Genomic DNA, 22,268 nt, shown 5'->3' with positions numbered 1-22,268 from the left:
AAGATGTATCAAGACCTTAAAAAGATGTATTGGTGGAATGGTATGAAACGAGATGTAGCAGAGTTTGTATCTCGATGTTTGACTTATCAACAAGTGAAAATCGAACATCAGAAGCCTTCGGGATTATTACAACAATTGCCTATTCCAGAATGGAAATGGGAGCGAGTAACCATTGATTTTGTAGTTGGATTGCCCCGTGTTTTAACCAGATATAATTCTATTTGGGTTATAATTGATAGATTAACCAAGTCAGCACATTTTATTCCAGTAAAGATAACATATTCAGTGGCAAAATTGGCACAGTTGTACATGGATAAAATTGTTTGCCTACATGTAGTACTAGTGTCTATTGTGTCAGACAGAGGATCGGTGTTTACTTCAAAATTTTGGGAAAAACTTCAAAGTGCTTTGGGCACTAGGTTAAATTTTAGCACATCTTTTCATCCAGAAATCGATAGTCAATCCGAAAGAACAATCCAAAAGCTGGAAGACATGTTGAGAATGTGTGTGTTGGACTTTGATGGTCATTGGGATACATATTTACCTCTCATTGAATTTGCATATAATAATAGCTACCACTCAAGCATTCAAATGGCTCCTTATAAAGCATTATATGGTAGGAAGTGCAGATCTCCTTTATGTTGGGAAGAAGTTGGTGAAAGGAAGTTTACTAGTCCAGAGATAATACAAATAACTTTTGAAAAGGTTCCTATCATTCGTCAAAGATTGCAAACTGCCTTTAGTAGGCAGAAAAACTATGTGGATCCAAGGAGGAAGGACGTGGTATTCATGGAAGGGGGCTATGTTTTTTTTTATCAAAGTGTCACCAATGAAAGGAATCATGAGATTTGGAAAGAAATGAAAGTTGGCACCTAGATACATCGGACCATTTGAGATTTTGAAGAGAATATGCGAAGTTGCATATCAACTAGCATTGCCTCCTAATTTATCATAGGTTCATCCTGTGTTCCATATATCAATGTTAAGGAAATATGTTCCTGATCCTTCTCATGTTGTTCATCCTCAAACGATAGAAGTTAGTGAAGATTTATCTTCTAAGTAGCAACCAGTGGCAATTATGGATCGTCAAGTTCGTCAACTTCAATCAAAAGTCATCCCGATGGTGAAGGTGTTATGGAGTGCTCATTCCATGGAATAGTGCACTTGGGAATCCGAATTAGAGATGAAGAATAATTATCCTTATCTATTTCAAACATGAGATTAGTTCTTTAACTTTAAATTCGAGGACGAATTTCTTTAAGGGAGGAAGAATTATAATACCCTAAATTATATATATAAGCTATTTGCCAAAATCAATTAGTTAGGAGGAGTTAAGGCTAAAATATAATTACTTTTGGGAAAAAATTTAAAAGATAATACAAGTATAGGGACTGATATGAGAATTTGGCCTAAATAACTAAAATATGAAGCTGCATATACGCAGACTCCATTTGAGCTTCAACCTTTGAGCTCTTTCTCCTTCCCTTTAAAAACAAACACAATTCTACCTTGTTCTTCCTCATTTCTTCACCGTTTTTGGCATTCTTTATACCGAAACGAAGCTCTCAACTCCAGCTACAAGTGCATGTAAGTTTTATTATGAGATTTTGAGTTTTTAAAAAACGTTTAGAGAGAGAAAATTCATCACTTTTGCTATTCTCTCTATTACTCGGCCCTATGTTCATTGTTTTGCAATTCTAACACCAAAAATGGACTCAGGGGGTCGATTTACTAATGGATGCACTAGATTTTGATGCATGCAAGGAGTTTTAAGGGGGTAATCGAAGCTACACTAGAAAAAGTAAGAAATCTAACGAAAGTTTAATTTTCCGGTCGATTTTGGGTGTTTTGAGAGTGATTATAGACTCCTGGAATCATAAGGAACAAAGTGGTATAATTAATTTCTCAAAACAATCAACTTTAATTTTTCCGATAGGCGGATCCCGAACACCGGTGATATTTTCCGGTGACATACGAAATAAGTGCAGAAAAATTATTTTGTTAACTCTAGAATATTCTAAATATTATTTGGAGCAACATTAATTCTTGGACCATGGCCAAATTCCTTACCGTTTAGTCTCTATAAATTACGAAAGTATATAATTGGGTGAAATTAAGAAAAATAATTAAGTTGGGTTAAAAATAATTTTTGGATCCTCATTTAAATAAAAATTCAGAATATATAATTTTAAAAATAAGAGTTGAAATGAGATTGGACTAAGCATAATTAATTAATTATGCTCTTAAGGTTATTGGTTAGTTAATTTGGTTGATATAGATATTATGAAAATGGATTATAAGTATATATGTTTATATGTTGTTTGATGATGAGTAATTTTGGGAGTAAAGTATTGAATTACTGACAGTTATGGAACTGTCGGATGATTGATAAATTATAGTCTATAGAGTCCCGATTTGGACTTTGAATATTTTTTAATATAAAAGTGTATTTTATTGCAGGGTTGACCCTAGTTATTACTAGGAGGATGTTCGTTTTATAGGGGAGACTCTGCCGAATTTTCGGTAGGCAGTCTGTAAAACGAGACAAAATAAATTTTAATATTTCCCTAAACATATATAAATTCTAAAAATAATATTATCTCTTTTAGATACTCAACTGGTAGGAGGAGCAGCAGTACCTGAAAATTAGGACAGTCGGCTAGGAGCAATTTGTGAGTTAATTATATGTTATGCATTTTTAATTTAGCATCTGCATTCATAATAAATGACTTCATGATATTTCAAGTAAAGTATTATTTTTACTTAAAAAAGTGTCTTATTGTTTATAATAATTTATACGTAATTATTTGTGGATAAATACGTGTTATGGACATGCTTCCTGGTGAGTGGCATCAGGACCTTGTGCGCACAGGTACTATCGGGTTATTGGATATTGATGATACTAGTATTGTGAATGTTGTGATATATGGATAAGCTCGGTTGAGATATTCTCGGGCTATATGATATGTGGATTTTGGATTTAAGTGAGGCTGGGTACGGAATCAGTTGAGTTATTCTCGGTCCTCCAGCTAACTGGGTGTGTGGTCGGTTGAGTTATTCTCGGTCCCCCAATTATTGGATATGAGTGAAATGGTGATTATTAGTGGATTATTAGATCGGGTATTGAGGTTTAAGGTCCAACACACGTATTAAACCACATATCTATTTATTTATAAGACAATTTTATGAAAAGCATATTGTGTGGTCACTTATATTATATATTATTATTATTATTGTGTGTCACATAAATGTTAAATTACTCATGCATTGCATATAATTAATTCACTGTGGGAGGTGTGACTTCTTTAATTTTTCAGGTAACTAGAAGTCTATTGGAGTCCACGATCTTTCTTCGGGCAGCACACCTTATTTATGTATAATCCTTCCAATTAATATAAATTTATATTCTAGACCGTAGTACCAGTTTGAGGATTATATTGTGTGTTTATTGAAGGATTTAATATTATATTATGCTAAGACTATTGGTAAGGTTGATTTTATATTATATTAAGGCTTGCTACGGGTTCCGGTAGCTTAAGCTTACCCGTTCCCTAGCGCCGGTCACGGTCCGTGGGATGGGTCGTGACAAGTACTGAGGATACATGTGGCTTAAAAAAAATTGAAAAAAAATAAATAGATCATAAAACCCTGAAATAATATTATTCCCAAATGAAATCGTGACTTTTAAACATAAAATTGGATCCAACAATCAATTTAAAAATATCAAATACAGTATTTGATTTCTCTTGTCTTGAAATTAAAACTACAAAAGAATACAATGAGAGTTCAGATAGTAAGGATGGGTAAATTACATCAGATATTTCTATTCTTTTTACCATAATTTTTTTTTTGTTAGTATTTCATATTCTCGAACATGGAGTTGTAAAAGAAAAATAATGAATTTAATTGGTTATTTTTATAACTAGTTATAAAAATAACCAGTTTGTTCATTTTAAATTTTAAATGTTTATATTTTTTATTTAATGTAAATTTTTTCTTTTAGTACGAGGATTCTCTAAAACCGTATGAGAGAGGATGAAGATGAAAAATTCCGAAATATTTAATGGGGATTCCCCGAAATCATCCATGTAAATATTAGGGATAAAGTGGGGATTGCATTCTCATCTCTATCCCCGTCCAGCCCTGTTGTCATCTCTACCGATCAAAGAACTGAAAAAGACAAAGGGTCAAGGATTAGAGGTTCAACCGAGATTCAATAAATCATGTGAAAAATAATTTTTGTATAATATTTATAGAAATATAAAAAAGTTACTACTAAATGATATTCTAAATATTTACTTTTTATAATATATATATATATATATATATATATATATATATATATATATATATATATATATATAAGTGAGATCTGGTATGACCAAACTGGATATTTTCCAGATTTGAGATATATATCTCAAATCTGGTGCGGTGATCTTCCTCATCTTTCTTTCTTTCTTTTTTTTCTTTTTCCTTCTCCTGTATCATCTGTTCTCTTCGACTGTTTTTCCACCGTTTCTTTGATTTACCGAGTTTCGACCGTCCGAATCACTCGGAATTGAAACCATAGCATCCTTATGTATAGATCTAAGTCCTAACCGAAGAGTTTTTAAGTTTCGGCAGTGTTTGGAGGGAAACGTCTTAGACAGAATGTCGAGGAGAATTGAACGGGTGTGTTTTCTTCCATTAGTGACCAAGGTAGGTAACTATCAACTATATTTTGAGTTTTATGTATATAGATAAATATATTATCAAAGATGTTTCAGAAATTGATATTTTAGGGTTATGCAGAAATTTTGTAAAATTAGGGTTTTTCATGATTTTGCTTTTTATTGTGAAATTACGGTTCAAATGAAGCTATTGATTATGCTTCTATGTGAATTTCAGATTTTACTTGATTATGTTGATTTAAGGCTTAATTTGGTTGATTTACATATATACACATATGTTTTTGGTTTCAATACATATCTATATTGAACAAAATGAATTTGATGATTTCTTACGAATTGTTTTTGGATTGAGAAATCTGTTGCGGTTATTGTTGTTATTATTTTGGATTGAAGTCCAAATATGATTTTTATGATACAAAATGGCTAATTGAAGCCAAATAATTTATGGTTATGAAATAGTTTGGAATTTGATTGTGAAAGGAAATTTAAGTACGTTATGATTTTATGATTTTATATCCATCGAGAGTTATCCGGATCAGTGGTTTTATATTTGAAGACCATGTTCAGTGAGGGACATGGCCTGTGTACACAGTCTGAAGACCTATTGGGTATGACAGTGAAGTGTTGGGTAAGACCATATGGGATAGGCAATGTTAAGAGACGTCTCGACTATATATGTGGTTATGGATTGATACTTAAGGGGAGAAACTCGAAGATGGATACAATGTTTTAAGTTCATTTGGATTATGTTTTCGGTTATGATTGATTTTGATATAAGGTTTTACGTTTGATTAAATACGAGTTGGTTTGATAAAACACTTATTTGATTACAATATTTTATAAGGTTTTGAACTCAAGAATGGATACAAGATTATATATTTTTATTGTCACGTCCGTGTCTAAATTTCTAGAATTTATACCTTGATAGTAATATATATGATAATTATTGGGTATGTGATTATTATTTGGTGTTATAGGAAAAATTTGGAGTTAATTTGATGGGTTTAAGTGTAAATTAAAAGTTTAGGGTAATTATTAAAAGATTATATAAAGATTGAGGATCAAACTGGATTTTTTTACAGATTTGGATATATATTCCAAATGATCTGCGAGATGATGATCATCATCAAAGTTTTATTTTTTTCTTTTTCTTATCTTCCTCGCCTCTTCATCTTCTTCGCCGTTCCTGAACCGTTTCTCCACCGTTTCTTTGATTTACGGAGATTCGACCGTCCGAATCACTCGAAATTGAAACCATAGCATCCCTATACATAGATCTAAGTTCTAGCCTAAGAGTTTTTGAGTTTCGGCAGTGTTTGGAGGGAAACGGCTTAGACAGGATTTAGAGGCGAATTGAACGGGTTTGTGGTTTTCAATTAATAGCCAAGGTAAGTAACTATCAACTATATTTTGAGTGTTATGTATAGAGATATATATAATCAAAGAATTTTCAGAAATTGATATTTTAGGGTTATACAGGAATTTTGTAAATTGGGGTTTTTCACGATTTTGCTTTTTATTGTGAAGTTATAGTTCAAATGAAGCTATTGATTATGCTTCTATGTGAATTTCAGATTTTACTTGATTATGTCGATTTAAGGCTTGATTTGGTTGATTTACATATATACATATATGTTTTTGGTTTCAATATATATCTATATTGAACAAAATGAATTTGATGATTTATTACGAATTGTTTTTGGATTGAGAAATCGGTTGCAGTTATTGTTGTTATTATTTTGGATTGAAGTCCAAATATGATTTTTATGATACAAAAAGGCTAATTGAAGCCAAATGTTTTTGGTTATTAAATAGTTTGGAATTTGATTGTGAAAGGATATTTGAGCACGTTATGATTTTATGATTTTATATCCATCGAGAGTTATCCGGATCGGTGGTTTTATATTTGAAGACCATGTTCAGTGAGGGACATGGCCTGTGTACACAGTGTGAAAGACCTATTGGGTATGGCAAAGAAGTGTCGGGTAAGACCATATGGGATAGGCAATATTAAGAGACGTCTCGACTATATATGTGGTTATGTATTGATACTTAAGGGGAGAAACTCGATGATGGATACAATGTTTTAAGTTCATTTGGATTATGTTTTCGGTTATGATTGATTTTGATATAAGGTTTTACGTTTGATTAAATACGAGTTGGTTTGATAAAACACTTATTTGATTACAATATTTTATAAGGTTTTGAACTCAAGAATTGATACAAGATTATATATTTTTATGGTTTTGGTTTACTACTTTGACTATATATGAACTTAAGTTTTGAGTATATTTTATAAGGTTTTGATTAAATCCTTTTATAAATGTATATATGTAGCTATGTTAAGTAAAGTTGGTTTTGATAGCTGATAGTTTCTTACTGAGATTTTTGTCTCACGTTTTTAAATGTTTTAATGTTTTTAGGTGAGAAAGTACAGGATATAGAGAAGGTTACCGCCCAATTAGGCGAGGTTTGGAAGTTGGATGCTTATTGTTAGAATTATGGTTAGAACTTTGGTATTGCAATTGTAATATAATGATATGTGGATAAATTGGAGACTCCTAAGTATTGATTATTATCTTTCTATTTCACGCCCGATGCCGATTGAGGTCATTTAGGGTCGGGGCGTGACAGTTTGGTATTAGAGCTCTAAGTTAACTTCTTCGGACCTAAGGTTGATAGTAATTGAGGAATATGAATATTTGGTGATAGCTAAGAAATAATCGATAATAATTGAGGAATATGGATATTTGGTGCAAGCTAAGAAATAATCGATTGAAATTTTTCGAGGATTGAGTAACTAGCTAATGAGAGGTAGAAATGAGATTTGATGGTTAGTAAAATATTGGGTGTATGAATATCTAGAGATAATAGAGAATTGTCTATATAGGTGTTGCGGGAGAATCAGATTCGTACCTGAATCCTGTGATGCATTTTTAGACCAGATATATGCTGAATCTGTCATGGAGTCCTAAATGAAAGTTCTTTATTTTTGTCTTACGTTTCCAGGGGTTCTTGAATCGCTTTAATCGGACTCCATATGAAAAAGTTATGCTGGAAACGACATATGTTGGCCATTTTAGCGTTAAACCAGGATTTGGTTTTTGCTTTGATTTTTCTCCTTATTTGAGAGACATTGCTACTGGTTTACATGATAAGTTGGTCTTCTTTGGACTATAGGAGATTGAGGAAATGATAAAGTGATAAATTGAAGATAATAGATATGGATTGAGAAAGATAAAATATGGAGGTTTCATTTAATGGGTTTGGAAGTTGATTAATGATTGGGAGATATAACATGAATTTAGTGTATTATAGAATCTTAATTTGAATAAATGATATTCGAATTCAAAGTGCAGATCTATTGTTGAACTTTATCGGGTTGAGGTTTAGAATTATTGAGAGTTATATAAATGATGTTTAGAGAGATATCGATGTTAGTGATCAATAAGAAGTAAAGTGGGAGAATATATTGGAGTTCATGATTTGATGATTAAATATGAAAATTTGGTAAGCTTAAATAGTGTTTGAGGAAATAAGTAAGATATAAATTTTGAGGATAAATTTTTCTGATCTTAAGCATAGTTTGAGGTAGGAAATTAAGAGATAAATATGATATAAGAGGATATATATGTTGATCATTGAAATCTTCCTTGGTTATATGGTTTGGAGAAAATATTGAAGTTTCCAGGATTATAGTCTAAATTTACATAAAGATCAAATTGAGTAGTTATAGATCAAATAAAGAAATTGAATGACATTATAAAAAAATTTAGGCTTTTATCGTGTTTGAGGATATTGCTTGGAGATCTCAAAAACTTTCACATTGCGATTTAAGTAAATCGTATTTGTTATCCATATAGTTTGATGAGAAACTTAAATTTATTTGGAGTTATTAATGGGATGTAGGATGATGGATATAAGAATGATCTATATTGATTTTTCTTATTGTAAGGATTTGATTATAGATGTTTTATGAAAATAAATAAGTCAATGTGATATTCATAGAGGAAATATGTTATCAATATAAGGTTTATATTTGAGTGATGATGATGACTTGGAGTTCATATTAATCATGATTGGACTGAAAAATTATAGATTTAAGTATTATTATGATGAAATATGATTATAGGTGTATGATGTTTATTGATTCGAATTATTTGGAAGATCTAAGAAAAATATAATATCATACATATTAGCGGTTCAAAAGTGATATTTTTTTGAAGTCTGTAGAACTTGGAGATAGGTGAAATATATTTGATATAGATGCAATTGATGGAATCAATTGTGATTTAAATTTATTAAAGTGAGATTTGGTGTATGTTAGGAAAATACGGATATAAAGTGTATCATATCATATAAAATTGAATATATGATATTTGAAGTTTTATTGTGAATTTATTGGTGATGGAATTACTAGGTTGACGTTTAGAGTTACTAAGAGTTATATTTAAATGATTGTTACAATGATGTGGATATGGATAAATCATGGAGTTCATGGAGGGAAACGATAGAATTTGTGGTCTTATGATGATTATGAGGAATCTTGATAATTTGAAAATGGTTTCGGAAGGAAATTAAGATAGACTGGAGAATGTGAATTTCGAGGACGAAATTTTCTTAAGGTGGGGAGAATTGTCACGTCCGTGTCTAAATTTCTAGAATTTATACCTTGATAGTAATATATATGATGATTATTGGGTATGTGATTTTTATTTGGTGTTATAGGAAAAATTTGGAGTTAATTCGATGGGTTTAGATGTAAATTAAAAGTTTAGGGTAATTATTAAAAGATTATATAAAGATGGAGGATCAAACTGGATTTTTTACAGATTTGGATATATATTCCAAATGATCTGCGAGATGATGATCATCATCAAAGTTTTATTTTTTTCTTTTTCTTATCTTCCTCGCCTCTTCGTCTTCTTCGCCGTTCCTGAACCGTTTCTCCACCGTTTCTTTGATTTACGGAGATTCGACCGTCCGAATCACTCGAAATTGAAACCATAGCATCCCTATACATAGATCTAAGTCCTAGCCGAAGAGTTTTTGAGTTTCGGCAGTGTTTGGAGGGAAACGGCTTAGACAGGATTTAGAGGCAAATTGAACGGGTTTGTGGTTTTCAATTAATAGCCAAGGTAAGTAACTATCAACTATATTTTGAGTGTTATGTATAGAGATATATATAATCAAAGAATTTTCAGAAATTGATATTTTAGGGTTATACAGAAATTTTGTAAATTGGGGTTTTTCACGATTTTGCTTTTTATTGTGAAGTTATAGTTCAAATGAAGCTATTGACTATGCTTCTATGTGAATTTCAGATTTTACTTGATTATGTCGATTTAAGGCTTGATTTGGTTGATTTACATATATACATATATGTTTTTGGTTTCAATATATATCTACATTGAACAAAATGAATTTGATGATTTATTACGAATTGTTTTTGGATTGAGAAATCGGTTGCAGTTATTGTTGTTATTATTTTGGATTGAAGTCCAAATATGATTTTTATGATACAAAAGGGCTAATTGAAGCCAAATGTTTTTTGTTATTAAATAGTTTGGAATTTGATTGTGAAAGGATATTTGAGCACGTTATGATTTTATGATTTTATATCCATCGAGAGTTATCCGGATCGGTGGTTTTATATTTGAAGACCATGTTCAGTGAGGGACATGGCATATGTACACAGTGTGAAAGACCTATTGGGTATGGCAAAGAAGTGTCGGGTAAGACCATATGGGATAGGCAATATTAAGAGACGTCTCGACTATATATGTGGTTATGTATTGATACTTAAGGGGAGAAACTCGAGGATGGATACAATGTTTTAAGTTCATTTGGATTATGTTTTCGGTTATAATTGATTTTGATATAAGGTTTTACGTTTGATTAAATACGAGTTGGTTTGATAAAACACTTATTTGATTACAATATTTTATAAGGTTTTGAACCCATGAATTGATACAAGATTATATATTTTTATGGTTTTGGTTTACTACTTTGACTACTTTGACTATATATGAACTTAAGTTTTGAGTATATTTTATAAGGTTTTGATTAAATCCTTTTATAAATGTATATATGTAGCTATGTTAAGTAAAGTTAGTTTTGATAGCTGATAGTTTCTTACTGAGATTTTTGTCTCACGTTTTTAAATGTTTTAATGTTTTTCGGTGAGAAAGTACAGGATATAGAGAAGGTTACCGCCCGATTAGGCGAGGTTTGGAAGTTGGATGCTTATTGTTAGAATTATGGTTAGAACTTTGGTATTGCAATTGTAATATAATGATATGTGGATAAATTGGAGACTCCTAAGTATTGATTATTATCTTTCTATTTCACGCCCGATGCCGATTGAGGTCATTTAGGGTCGGGTGTGACATTTATGGTTTTGGTTTACTACTTTGACTATATTATGAACTTACGTTTTGAGTATATTTTATAAGGTTTGGATTAAATCCCTTTATTAATGTATATATGTAGCTATGTTAAATAAAGTTGGTTTTTATAGCTGATAGTTTCTTACTGAGATTTTTGTCTCACGTTTTTAAATGTTTTAATGTTTTTAGGTGATAAAGTACAGGATATAGAGAAGGTTACCGACCGTTTAGGCGAAGTTTGGAAGTTGGCTGCTTATTGTTAGAATTTTGGTTAGAATTTTGGTATTTCAATTGTAATATAATGATATTTGGTTAAATTGGAGACTCATAAGTATTGATTATGATCTTTCTATTTCACGTCCGATGTCGATTGAGGTCGTTTAGGGTCGGGTGTCACATTCTTCATCGAACTTTTCTTCTTCTTCCTGTCGAATGTTGTCTTCTTCGTCGGACTTTTCTGAGATTTATTTGAACGAGGTTTTCAGCACTATAGATCAATTTCTGTTTGTTCTAGCTTCAATTTTCTTACACTAATTATTCAAAATGATTGTACTCTGTATTCTAACTAACTGTACCACTTGTTCCATGTAACTGTATTATTTGTTCCAACTAAATGTATGATTTGTTCCGAGTGAATGTACCATTTGTTAACTGTATTATTTGTTCCAAGTAAATGTACCATTTGTTCCGAGTGAATGTACCATTTGTTCTAGAGGATATTTATACAAGCCCGTGAAATTACCATGCCCCCGCACGTTTTTTTAGAATTTCCACTTATTTATGAAATTACCACAACCTCCCTTCCTTGTCACACCATAAGAAATCTACCACACCTGATCTCTCTCACTCTCTATATATATATATATATATATATATATAGGAGAGGGCTCTTGTGAGAACCATTTTTTAGGTGAGGACATTTTGTTATGTGAGAACACTCAAAACTACGCCGTTTTGAGTATAAAAATTAAATAAAACAAAGAATTCTACTAGTGGGATTCAAACCTAGACACTCCCACCTACACTCCACACTACTTACCACCAAGACAATTACTTTTCTTGTATAGTATGGCGTGCGCTGCTTAATAAACTATTGTCATTGTATCTTCTATTGTTTAATATTTGACGCATACACTTATTAATATCAACTAAATTTGCATAATAATGAATTATTAATAGAAAAAAAGAAATGTGCATGATAATGAATTATTAATAGATAATAAATCCAAGAACATACTCCAATTTCTTATTTATTTAATTCCTCTATATTTTTATTTGGGACACTTGCTTTAATTTGTTCATTATACAATTATTTTATTTATATATTATTAAGTGCCTCCAATGCTAAAAAAAATTCAATACTATATTTTTTAAATAAAAATATATTATATATTTTAATAAAATCATATAAATATTTTTAGAACATACGATATATTTAGAACTTATGACATGAAATTTAGAACATATGTTTTGATTTTTAGAACACAAACTATAAAGTTTAGAACATACGATATATTTTTTTAAAACATACATACGTTAGAACATATATTTGAATTTTTAGAACACGAACTATGAAGTTTAGAACGTACAACATATTTTTTTAGAACATACGTTAGATTATATATTTTAATTTTTGGAACACAAACTAAAAAGTTTAGAACATACATTATGTTTTTTAGAACATGCGTTACGTTTTTCGAACATGAGTTATAAATTATATTATAGAACAAATGCAAAAATGATCGAGATATTTACTATTTTTTTAAACATTATAGGTAATTTTTAGAATACAAATTATAAAGTTTAGAACATATGTAATATTATTTAGAACATCGTCCTTAACATTTTAAAACATAAATTACAAAAAATATAGAGGAATTAAATAAATAAGAAATTGGAGCATATTTTTGGATTTTTTTTCTATTAATAATTCATTATTATGCACATTTAATTGATATTAATAAGTGCATGTGTCAAACATTAAACAATAAAAGCTACAATAACAATGGTATATTAAGCAGCACGCGACATAATGCACAAGAAAAGCATAACGTATGTTCTAAAATTTATAGTTTGTGTTCTAAAAATTAAGTATAATATTCTAAAAAAATCAGTAGATATCTGGATCATTTTTGCATTTGTTCTATAATATAATTTATAACTCATATTCGAAAAAACATAACGCATGTTCTAAAAAAACATAACGTATGTTCTAAAAAATATGTCGTACGTTGTAAACTTAATAGTTCGTGTTTTAAAAGTTAAAATATATGTTCTAACGTATGTTTTAAAAAATATATTTTCTTATATAAATAAAATATTAATATGAAATTTTATTAAAATATATAATATATTTTTATTTAAAAAATATAGTATTGGATTTTTTTAGCATCAGATGCACTTAATAATATATAAATAAAAGAATTATATAATGAACAAACTAAAGCAAGTGTATTTTTATTTAAAAAAATATAGTATTTGATTTTTTTTAGCATCAAAGGCACTTAATAATATATAAATAAAAGAATTGTATCATGAACAAACTAAAGCAAATGTATTTTTATTTAAAAAATATAGTATTAGATTTTTTTAGCATCAGAGGCACTTAATAATATATAAAGAAAAGAATTATGTAATGAACAAATTAAAACAAGTGTCCTAGTGGTTGATTGTGCACGTGACACTTCTTCCATGCTCCAATCCCAAGTTTGAATCCCTTCACCCTCATTTTCTTATTTAATCTTTAATTAAAGATACCAAAACTACGTTGTTTCATCTTTTTCTCACCTAAGGGAGGGTTCTCACTTGATCCCTCCCCTATATATTAGTTAAGCTTAAACACAAAATAATAAATATTCTGGTGATTAAGCACACAATTCTCATTTAAGGGTTTCACGATTTGATTCTCTTTGGAAGCAATTTTTTTTTTGTTAAGCATAAGAGGTGACTTGACCAAGTCGTTTAACCACAACCGGTTCAGGCGAGTCTCGATTTAACCAACCGGATTAAACGATTTTGGCCAGGTTTTAGAGATGTGGTTATTTAACTACCTCCGGATTGAAAATGTGACCAGTTTTGGTCGAACCTGATTGAGTCGATTGGTCCAATCCGGTTACCATAACTATGATTTTCCCTTAAAAAAAAATTATGTTCGGTCGGACCTAATTTTAATTTTGCGTTGTCTGACATTGTGTGACATGGAGTACCACTTCTCTGACAAGGGTAGGCTATTAGGTTCAATCCTTTTGTAGTTATGTTTGATCCACCTTAACGTCATTCTTTGGATACAAGGCGCTATTCTTTTTTACTGGAAAAAAACTAAACTGAACTGAACTAAAACTAAAATAATAATATAATCCTTGAAAAATAGCAATAATTAAAATAAAAACTTATAAAAATAATAATGATTCTAATAGTAATAACAATAACAATAATAAAAAGAAAAAATTATAATAAGGAAAATTTATAAAATTGGATCGAATGGGAGACTCATTTACATATTTAACCCATTTACTCAACCTACTATATATCTAGACTATATTTGTGTGATTTTCCCAAAATACCCTTAACCTCTCATCTTCCCCCTTCCCCTTTCTGGTTACGCGAACGGTTGCTCTTCCCCAGATGAATCCCAGACATTTGATCTTCCTCTCTTCCTTTATATTTCGTGAAATCTGCACTATTTCTCTTCATCACCATGTCTTTTTTCTTCTTTCTCTCTTTATCTCTTGATTCTTCATCTTCCTATTGCTAGAAAACGACGCCATGATTCTTCATCTTCCTGTTTCTGCTCGTCTCTTGGTTTCTTTCTTCTTGTGCGAATCGAAGAAATCGTTATTCCATGTTATTTTTATCATTTTTCCCAGTTTATCATATGGTTATTGACGATTTTAATGGTGAAAGACAGGAAAAATATAAGTATCTATTATATTCTCTGCGTTTTTTCCAGAAATTCACTTAGCATAATCTGGTTTCGCGAAGGTGTGCGAGGAGAAAGAGCCTGAAATGTGACGATTTGACTTTACAAAAACGGATTACGTGAAGTCTGCGAATAGAAAAGTTCATGATTTTTCCCTCACAGACTTCGCGTAATTCGTTTTCACGAAGTCAAATCGTCACGTTTCTACTTGCAGACTTCGCGAAATCATCATTTCACGAAGTAAAATCATCCTCTTCCTTACGCATTTATATTCGCATACCTCGTGAATCCTCATTTCATGAAGCCAAATCATCCTTTTTCTGCCTAACAATATTAAATTTTTCTGAAGGTGCTTGAATACATAACATCCCTTTTAGGAAGGCGGTGTATTGGGATGCAGAGGAGATGACTTTCCTTCTGATACAGGGAGACATTTCCATCCAGATTGGTCACATTGACTTTGAAGTGATTTGTTAGGAGTTTATTGTGGCAATCTTGTTGTGGAACCTGTGAAACATCCATTCCAAAAGGTCGGGACTTCCATTTCTCATCCCAAAAGGTCTGTACTTCCAATACATAGAGAAATTTCCATCCAGATTCGTCACATTCACCTTAAAATGATTTGTTAGGAGTTTATTATGGCAATCTTGTTGTAAATTTTGATAATGTTATGATTTTAATGTTAGAATCTCTCGTTGTTGTGTATTTTTTTTTTGTTATATACCACTTCACATATTGTGAAATTTGCGAATTGAAATCATCTACTAAAACCAAACATTATCTTCACAGACTTCGCATATTGCGAATACTGCAAAGTCAGACGGGGGGAGAAAGACGAAAGGCTAAAAAATTTCTACGTGTTATATATATATTAAGGGTATTTTGGAAAAGTCACACAAACATAGTCTAGATATGTGGTAGGTTGAGTAAATGAGTTAAATATGTAAATGGGTCTTCCATTTGACCCAATTTTATAATTTTCCCAATAAATAATTATAATTATGATAAGTAATGATAAATTACTGAATTTAACTGAACTGAATGCTACTGAACTGAACTGATTGATAGTGAAATTAAGTAACTATTAGACCTAATTTTTGAACTTTCCATTTATTTTCTCTCCTATTATCTATACATAAAGAGTAGTTACACAAGGGAGGGGAGAAGAACATTTTAGGGACATGGAGAGTTCTATGTTTTTTGTTTACATATTTTCACTTTTATTATTTATGCAAAAATATCCCTAATATTTATCTTCATGAGAAATTTTACTTCTAATCTCTAAAATTATGTAATTTTACCCCTAATGTTAGTGGCCAAGAGCAATCTACCCCTAACGTTATCAAGTTGGTTCAATTTGAGAAATAATTCATCAAACTGCCTTCTTGGTTATGAATCGGAGAGGACTAAGGTTTTTTAGTTTTTTGGTAAATACTAAGGTTTTTTAGTTTGACATGATAAAAATTATTATTAACAACCTCAAAATGGTTAAAGTTATTTAGTACCACATTTATTATGCTACCAGATTTTTTTCTTTTTCAAATCATCATTTTCAAAGTTTTCACTCTCCAAACATTGATTTTCTCTCTCCTCACTAAACAATAGCTAAATGACTTCAAATTAAAAAGTTAAAAAATTAATGCTGCTTAGAATATCATCAATTTTTGGAATGTTTTAATTTTGAGGTCATCTATATTTTCAACTTAAAAGATCCTCGTCTTTAGTAAAGTAAAAAACCTCAGTCATCTCATGGTCGCAAGAGGAAAAAAAATTCATAGACATGCAAATGACAAAAAAATGTAACCATAAGATTTTTTTTTAATTTAGTATTTTTATTATTATGGATAAAAACCATATTTATTCCCCGATCTTTAGAACTTCTATTGATTATAATTATTAAACCATTGATCTTTAATTTTCACATGCATTGAGTCCCTTAATGATAGTTTAGTCAATGGAACCGTTAATGAAGAACTAAATGTGTGTGAAAATTAAAAAGCATGAACCATCCTTAAAACTATTAAAATTCATGTACTTAATATGAAAAAATAAAAAATCATGACTCAATCCTTATAATCCTAAAAGTCTAAAAGCCTAATTATAGGTTTACCTATGATATATAAATTAATTAAACAAAAAGTGGTAATTGATTGATAGTATATATTCTTTTCCTTACAATATATTTTTTTATTTCCGATATAATAAATCACTAATCACTATATACATATATATAGAGAGAGAAAAGATCCGGTGTGACATATTTATTTTGGTGTGATAAGCCTTATTATGTGACAAAGACCAATTTTGTAACCAACGGGAAGGTGGCAAATTTGTAAATAAAAGGAAAAAGAAAATTGTTTTATTTCTTTTCTTTAAAATGCATTTTCCCGACTTTTCCAATCTCATTTTTTAAAAACTTTTATACCGTTGGACTCTTCCTAATTGGACGGTCATTTTAAGATCCCAGAAGCTCAGGTAAAAAAAAATTCGGTGAATAGAATCCGTCGATCTGTTTTTCTGTGAGAAACAAAATACCCAGAATTTTTTAAAAAAAATTCAAAAAATGCAAAACATCATTCTGATAAACTTTAATTCTTGACTCAAAATGAGATTCTTTACGGTTTAGTCCCATATCAATGGAATCCAGCGATTAGGTGGGCATTTTCCGGTGAGAAAACATAAACTATCCAGAAAATTCTCAAACAATTCCAAAAAATATAAAATATTATTCTGCGAAACTTTAATTCTCTGGTTGAAGTAGGATTTCTTACGGTTTAGTCCCAATAAAAATGTTTCCTTAATTTTATCGATTTTACATGCTTCAACAATTTATTAGGTCAAAACTGTAAGAAATCTCGGTTTGAGCCAAGAATTAAAGTTTTTTAAAATGATGTTTTACATATTTTGAAATTTTTTGACAATTTTTTGAGCAATTTTTGGTCCTACCTTTCAGGATTATGTGTTGGAATATTTTGTTTGAAACAATATAACAATTCTGTTGGAACAATATAAGTATTATGTTGTAACAATATAACTATTTTGTTAGAAAAATTGGTACACTGATTTGAAATAATTGGTACACAGATTTATTCTGTTGGAAGAATATAAGAATTAGAATTATTTTCTAAATAATATGATTAATATAAATTTCAAGATACTATATTAAATACTTAAAAACAAAAATGAAATTGAAGATATAGATGATAAAATTGATTTGGAAAAATTGGTAAACTGATTTATTTTGTTGGAACAATATAAGTATTATGTTCGAACAAATGGTACACTGTCGGAACAATGTAAGTAGGATAAAAAACGTATCCAAAAAATTATCAAAAAAATTCAAAACATGTAAAACATCATTTTAAGAAACTTTAATTCTTAGCTCAAAACGAGATTCGTTACGGTTTTGACCCAACAAATTGTTGAAGCATGTAAAATTGATAAAATTAAGGAAAAGTTTTATGTGGACTAAACCGTAAGAAATCCTTCTTCGACCCAAGAATTAAAGTTTCTCAAAATAATGTTTTACATTTTTTGAAATTTTTTGAGAATTTTCTGGGCACTTTCTTTCTCACCGGAAAACGCCCACCCGAATTCCGTTCACCGGGAAAAAAATTTACCTGAGCTTCAGGGATCTCAAAATGACCGTCTAATTTAGACGAGTCTAATAGTATAAAAAATTTCAAAAAATGAGGTTAGAAATATCGGAAAAATGTATTTTAAAGAAAAGAAATAAAACAAATTTCTCTATCCTCTCTTTCCTTTTATTTACAAATTTGCCACATTGCCATTTTCAATTATTATCAAAACTACGTAGTTTTGTTATGTCACACAATAAGCTCATTGCCACACTTAGACCCATTGTCGTACTGGATCTCACCCCTATATATATACTAGTCGAAAACCTGTGCGATGCACGGGATACGAAACTTTTATATAATTTAGATAAATAAATAAATTGACATATTTATTTTTAAGTAATTTTATATCATGCTATGATTTTTTTATATTATGTATATTTGAAATTAATATATATTTTTTTTATTAATAATTCAAATTAAAATAATTGATTAATTTTTTATAGAATTTTAATTAAAGGCGAATGATTTATTTATTTTTACAAAATTCAATGATTTGTACTTTTTAGTAATTTTAATACATTTTCATATTTTGGTATTACATGAAATAATAACAATAAAATAGGAGATTAATTAAGAAATATATTAGAATATAATGAAAAACCAAAAATTGAATTAAACTACAATTAAAATTAAATATTATATTTACGATAGAAAAGAATTACAATATATGTTAAACAAAAATTGAATTAAACTATAATTAAAATTAAATATTATATCTACGATACAAAAGAATTACAATCTATGTTAAAATGGAAGCAGCATCAATATATTATGTTATAAACTGTTACAATCAATAGTTTTCTAATGTTGCACATCAAGAAACTTTATCAATTCAATATGTTGCATATATAAAAAAAAAATTCATAAGAATTTGTTCAAATTCATTTTGATGATAATCATCTTGCTTGGTGAAATTTCATGATCACCAAGTATTCAAATTCAATTATTTATTCTGCTACAATCAGTGGTGGAACCCGGACCCCGGATGACCCGGGGCTCAAATATATCAGTAAAAAAAATCGAAATTAACTGTACGGTTGACGGTAAATTTTCAAAGTCCATCCCGCTAGGGCTGGGCAAAATTTTTTTATCCTCCAACGCATTAAAACTGTAAAAATGTCATCATTTTTTAGAAATGATCATTGAACTAATAGAAAATTAAACATGTTTACTTTTTTTTAATGGTAAAGACCTAATGAAAATGAATATTAAATATGTCTACTTTTTTTGAATGGTAAAGACATATTAAATGATGTCTAAAAAGTTTGATTGGCTCTCTGAACTTAAATGATGTCTCGTTAGCCCTCTCAATTTGCTTAAAATAACCTATTTGCCACTTGAATTTGTTTAAAATGACCTATTAGCCCTCTGAAATTTCGTATAATGATTCATTTCCCCCATGATATACAATTTGCCTAAATCTTTTAAAAAAATTAGAACTTAAAAAATAAATGTCTAATTTATGATTCTAAGTTTTAAAATAAATTAACTTTCTGTTTTGTACATATTTATGATATTTTTATAGCTTTAGGGACTTAATCATGACACTTTAAATCAGTTTAAGGAGCTAGTAATGCAACAAGTAAATTCAGAGTGGTCAATCAACCTTTTTGGACAAGTTAACACGGCAACTGATATATTAAACCTATTTTTTTCTTCTAACTTAATCTCTAACACCATATTCATTTCATGTCATATTCATGAAAAAATCAAATAGTATACAATATTATACTTTTAGAACACCATGTAAGGATTGTTAATTTAATTCTTAAATGAATTATATTACAATTTTAGAAAAGCAAATTAAACTATAAAAATAACTAATTGTAAATACGCTCCTTCTATATATATATAATGAAATTTGGATTTAAATACAAGGTTTGGTTTGGATAGTCAAATATATTAATTGCTTTATTTTTCATGTCTTGAAATCTCAAATATGCTAAAAGAAGATATGAAGTCTCAAAGTTTTCAATTTTATAGTCCAAAATTAATAGGACTTATTCAAATGAGTTTCAAATTATAATTTTTAATATCAAATTTTTATTTTGTTTTAATTTGATAATTATATTAATCCTTTATGTGTTTATTGACTCTTCAATTTCCTATTTGTGTTGTTTTTATTATATGTAAAAAAAATTATGTCCGTCTAATCTATATTGTGTACATTAAATTTATTTATCTTTTTAGAGCATCTCCAACACTAATTAGTTTTTTTACTCTCTACAAAAATATAAAATATTAGGTAATCAAAATTTAACTAACCAAAAAATTTGAAAAGAGAAAGAATGAATAAAAAATACAAATAACAAGAATATTAATGCGAACAAATTAAAGACAATAAAACCCATGTGGCATAAGATGATTGGGAAGTGGATTCAAATATCATGTTTGGTTCAAAACTATATGCTTGATGATTTGATGAAGATAATAAACAATAATAATTAATTAATACTCCATCCGTTTCATAATATTTGTCTTTCTAGAAAAAAAATTGTTCCATAATACATGACATTTTGATTCAATCCATGCATATTAATTGACTTTTACTAAATATATCCCTATTTAAATTGTCTTTTATTTTGCAAATAGATAAAAATTAATTAATGGATGCAATTAATACAAGGGTAACAAAGTCTTTTTAGTTAAAATTAATTGCATTTTTTAATTCTTGTGCTTTAACCTTAAAAGATAAATATTGTGGAATATAGAGTATTAAAGATCGCATTTTCACGTAAATTATTCATAAACCTAATGATTCCAAAGGTTTTAGATAAAGTTCACATTTTTACATTACGTTACGTTGTTACGTTATGTGACATTTCATTAGGTTATGTTATGTTATGTTACCTTACATTATGTTATGCTATATTACATTACGTTACGTTACGCTTTATGTTGTGTTACATTACGCTTTACGTTATGATAAATTACGATAAGTTACATTACATTATGTTGTGCTGCACTGCATTACATTACGTTACGTTACGTTACGCTGTACATTGTGTTACATTACGCTTTACGTTATGATATGTTCCGGTATGTTATGTTATGATAAGTTACGCTTATTATGGTTATGATAAGTAAAGATAAGTTACATTACGCTATGTTGTGTTGCATTGCATTGCATTGCATTACGTTACATTACGTTACGTTACGTTATGTTACGTTACGTTACGTTACGTTACGTTACGTTACGTTACGTTATGTTACGTTACGTTACGTTACGTTACGTTACGTTACGTTACGTTATGAAACATTACATTACGTTACGATACATCACGTTAGGTCATGTCAAGTTACGTTACGTTATGTTATGTTACGTTACGTTATGTTATGTTAACGTGACGGTGATGTTTCAGTTAAGTGATGTTTCAGTTTAGTGATGTTTCGGTTCTGTGATGTTTTAGTTCAGTGATGTTTCGGTTTAGTGATGTTTTAGTTTAGTGATGTTTCAGTTCAGTAATATTTCAGTTCAGTGATGGTTTAGTTCAGTAATATTTCAATTCATTAATGTTTCAATTCAGTAATATTTCCATTTAGTAATATTTCAATTCGGTAACGTTTCAGTTCAGTGATGTTTTAGTTCAGTAATATTTCAGTTGAGTAAGGTTTCAGTTTAGTAATGTTTCAGTTCAGTGATGTTTCA

Source organism: Euphorbia lathyris, chromosome 1 (genome assembly GCF_963576675.1).
Source record: "Euphorbia lathyris chromosome 1, ddEupLath1.1, whole genome shotgun sequence".
Taxonomy (NCBI): domain Eukaryota; kingdom Viridiplantae; phylum Streptophyta; class Magnoliopsida; order Malpighiales; family Euphorbiaceae; genus Euphorbia; species Euphorbia lathyris.
Note: the sequence above shows the minus strand (reverse complement) of the source record.